The sequence below is a fragment of the Arachis ipaensis genome, chromosome B04, assembly GCF_000816755.2.
Source record: "Arachis ipaensis cultivar K30076 chromosome B04, Araip1.1, whole genome shotgun sequence".
Lineage (NCBI taxonomy): Eukaryota > Viridiplantae > Streptophyta > Magnoliopsida > Fabales > Fabaceae > Arachis > Arachis ipaensis.
In genome coordinates this window covers 7,665,557-7,670,442 of record NC_029788.2, presented here as the reverse complement: position 1 = coordinate 7,670,442, position 4,886 = coordinate 7,665,557, and positions in this window count along the sequence as shown.

Genomic DNA, 4,886 nt, shown 5'->3' with positions numbered 1-4,886 from the left:
TATTAATAGTTAAAGATAATTTGGTCCAAAAAATAGAAAATGACGATTTTATAATGTTTTGTAACGTTGAGGATGATTTTAATAACAAAAAAAGATTAAGGACGAAATTGATTTTGACCCCAGATCTTGGAGACTAAAAAAGTACTTATCCTTTTTTTACTCGTAACCCTACTTCATACAGACTAGGGGCAAAATATAGTGTGAATTTTTTGTCTAGGATGATGGTGTAGAAGAAGAGGAGGAACATAAAGAAAGACTAGATGCTACTACAAATGATAATGAACAAGTGAGGATCAATTTAGTCTAAAAGATTAAAAAATTAAAAGTTGAAGTGAGAACCCAAAAATGTATAATCCAATTGTTAGATATACTGATTTTTACTGGAACTGATAAACATGATTAAGTAGCAAACATTAAAAGAACAAAACAAGTACAATACAAAAGAAATTAAGTCTGGCAATATTATACAAAGTTTGGACAAGCAAATAATTAAAAATATGGAACAAAATAATTGTCATTCACAAAACAACAATGACCTATTGTCCTAAACACCTTGATGGATTAATTAGTATTGTATTGAACATCAAGTATTCTTTTTTCTTAGTATTTTGAAATTGGGTGTTGGAACAAACTTCAGAAAATTGGCCAATCTTAAAAATGTTGCTGCACTGGCTCCTTGCATTAGATCCACACTAATGGATTGAGGTAATGGTGAGCTCTTCTTTTTGGTGGACAACTTCTCTGGCCTTGATAGTGCTGGTGTAATTGCTCCTGCTATGTCCTACAACAGAAAAAAAATTAATCTTAAATGAGTCTACTGCTGTCAATTTTTGATGGAGTTATATTGTAACAAAAAGAAGTGCATTACCTGTAATCCTTCATGATTTGGTTGAAATAGCTCAATCTCTACAGCAAGAGGTACATCCATTGGTGGTGGAAGATCTTGATTATCCCAACATCAGCAGTATTATCAACATGAGCAGGAGGATTATCAACAGGTGCAGCAACAGTAGTAGGTTGAGAGGCAACTCCAAAAGCAGAAGCAGTGATATTGGATTTGGCTTTAGCTATAGTAGTCTTTGCAATTGCAACAGTAACAACTACTTCATCTATTCTCTTCTTTGAGCATCTTCTCTTAGTATGCCCTTTTACTCCATAATATTTACATATGAATGTCTTTAAATGTCTTTTCAAACTTTCACTTGGTTTGACTTTCTTGTTACCACCATTGCCTTCATCATCAGCATCCTTTCTTTTTTTTTATTTGTTAGAGCTCCTAGCCTCCTAATATTAGGGACTTATGGCTGACTGTACACAGATTTCTCCTATAATGATTGGCCAGGAAGAGAGTTAATGTGATGGGCATAAGTCTTGTTATATGAATCCATAGTTATCAGATTATGACAAAAGTCTTCCGGTCTCTTGTTCACCCTTGCAAGGGCAGCATAAACATGAACACAGAGAATACCTATATTTAGTTACACAAATGCTAAGTGAGATCATCATCAAATTAATTAATACACAAATTTTAAAAGGTAAGTAACAATAAGCTTTAAAAGTCACCAGTTAACATCTAGAATTGGCAAGTGTATACTCTTTTTCTAAGATCCACCACCATCTTTGTTAGAGGACCATGTACCTCAAATTTTTCATAGTTTTCATCATCATTCTGGATAAGGACCCAATTCTTTAATTGTTTTCTGACTTTCTCTAAGCAACTTTAAATTATAAGGGAAATTTGCTAACATGATTGGCCAACTTTACCTTATTCTTTGCGGTAGATCTCATGACAAACATTCTCACCTCTTTAAGTAATGTGATGATGGGTTTGCTTCTTGCCTCTTTGATTTTTGTGTTGAAAATCTCATAGGTGTTGTTACAAATGTTATCCAGCTTTGGCTTATGGCTGAATTGTGACTTTGTCCATGACTTTCCAGGCCATGTGTTGAGATAATCCCAAGCCTCCTCATTCACCCTCTTAATCTTGTTCAAATTGTCAATGAAATCAAGGAATGTTGTTGATATGGCACATCTTTAAAGAAGTCCTCTCAACTCAAGGTCTTTTTATTGTTTATATTTTTTCACAGATGCCACACACAAAAATAGTGATGAATTTTTGGCATTAGTAGGGTTTGAAATAGGTCAGAGTTGGTTTCAGGAGGGTTCAGGATAGGATTCGGGATAGGACTTAGGTTGGCATTTGTATCAACATGGCTTGGGTTGGGGAATGAAACAGATTCTGGATTCGGTTCTGTAATTGGGTTGGAGGTATTAGCATCAGATTTAGGACCCTTACTTGTGTTCTTCTTACTCACCAAGTCTCCCTCACTAGATATTCTTCTCCATCATCAAGACATATCACAACTTCCTTCCCTACTAGTAATTTTGGTGTGGACACTCCATGCTCAAAATACACATCAATAACTCCATCATTCCTCTATTCATGAAAGCACATCTTTCTTAACTCATCATCACTTGTAAGAGCTCTCAGTCCACCTTCTAAACTCCTTTCCAAAGGTAGCCACCAACACTGAACTACCTTATCATACCCAAACTCCTTGTAATAGTTTTTTACGAAGAAGACATCTAATAATGTATCCTCATCTAAATCTCCTAAGCAAGTTCTATTGTCCAGTGAGTACATTAGTATTCCATCATTATTCTTTTTAAATGTTCCCCCATGATGGAACATAATATCTATCAAAGTCTCTATCTGCATTATAAGAAAAAATAAATTGAAGAATCAAACAAACATATTCACACATATAACAACAAATTATGACACTCAACCACAAATAAAAAATCCAGAAACATCCATCAACCAACCCAAATAAGATTACATTAAAAAACAGAGCATGAAAAAAATTCCTTTACTGTCCACAAAAATCTTAGCAGATAACGAACAACTTTAAATTTTCATCAACCTACATGAAATTCTGACCAGACAGACACAATGATGCATAATTTTAACTTGAAAAGCATTATTTTTTTTCCAATACAACCTTACTTTTGTGTGTTCGTGAAGAAATCTTTCTTCTTCCGTCAACGACAACGATCACACACGAATATCAGAGTATGAGCGAACTCTACGAAGTCGAATGGTTTTACCTTTCAAACCCTAGATAGTAGCCAGGACTGAGAATTTCATAGCGCGGAGTGTTGGTATTCGAAAGAAGAAAAAGAAGATGATGATGATGAAGTGATCACAAACGTTGGGGTTATTTATTATTAGTTCTCCAAAATTTGTCAAACAACGTCATTCCACGAAGGTTTTATTTTAGCGCCAAAAGTAAAACGATAGCATGGCACTCATTTGCCATCTCAGTGCTATATCACTATCGACGGCAGGTAAACTGGTCAGAGATGTGGTGAAGGACCAATTTGATGTATTTTTAACAAATTCAAAGACATAAACAGCGTAATTAATAAGTCAGAAATTAAAACGGTATAATTCGTGAATCTCAGAAACCACTTTAGAATTTAACTCTTCTTTTACATCATTTTTGTAATCATATAAATGATTGGAGAGTTGCGTGTATAAGTATTGAGGTACGGTGACCCTTCATGCCATACAGATATATCAATGACATGTGATAGATTGCTTCCTAAATAAGATAGCTTTTTTTTTATTATTTTAATTAAGTTCATGGTACAAATAAAAATAAAATTTTCAAATCTTGGATTGGCCATTAAACCGGAAAATATTTTAGTTCACAACATCACAATTGCTGACAAAAATTCGTGATTGAAATAGTATATTAGAATATTTTTGTCCTGTTTTTGTTTTACAATAGAAGTTAATTATATGTTTTGTTTTTCTGTCAATTGTTGAATAAATTGACCAATTTCTGCTCAATTACGCATTGCATGATAAGAAGGCGCTGTTTTCTCTTTTTTATTTTCTGTCTGAATATGAAAAAAATTGTTTTTATTTGTACAAAAACGGAGTTACAAAGCCCAAAAGATTACATCAACGACACATACGGGAAGTAAAGGAACCCTCTCTCATCATAAAAAAAATTATTGTTTTTGCTCAATTATTCATTGTATGATAAGAAAGTATTTTCTACTATTAAATACTGGAACTCTTGGCCTATAAGTCTCGGTCAATGTTTTCTTTGTTTGGGCCTTGGCCCCTTTGTAAACCCAAAAAAAATATTTTCTCTTTTTTTGGTCTGAATATAAAAAATTATTGCGGTTTTTCTTTTTGGTCATAGATTGCGTTTTTCTATCTCTCATAGAATACAAAGGGTGTGTTTTTGGTGACTAAATACGAAAGAAGTTTTTATTTTCACTTTTAGTTTGGACTGATGGCCCATATATAAGTGAGAGCAGTAGAAAATATATCGTATGCTTTCAAAAAGTAATGTGGGCCTTGGGTACCTGTTTTTGAAAGTGGATCCATCATTGCAACCTTGATCAAAACTGAGAAAAATATGGATCCGTTTGTTGACATTACTTGAACTTCATGATCAAAACAAAAATACAGTGCATCCACATAAAACAAAACAAAAAAACACTAAAGACACACCCTAAATTGTTAGGGACACATTTTCTATGTCAACGGACAAAAATAATCCTAATCTTTTATAATTATGCATAATTGATTTAAAGAAAATAATACTTTTATTCATCAAATATAAAAGATATGCTCCTCATCATATCATATAGAATGTATAGTAGTAAACATTACTTTATACGTAGTTAAATCATTAACGACAAATATAATAAGTTTCATGCTCATTGTTGTTATAGTTGTTAAAAGAGCGAAATGTTTGTATGATGCACAGATATGCTAAATTTAATAAAAATTAGGTAATATTAAGTTATTGTTAGAATAATTAATTAAATATAAATTTTTTATTTTAAGTGAAATTGTAAGAATA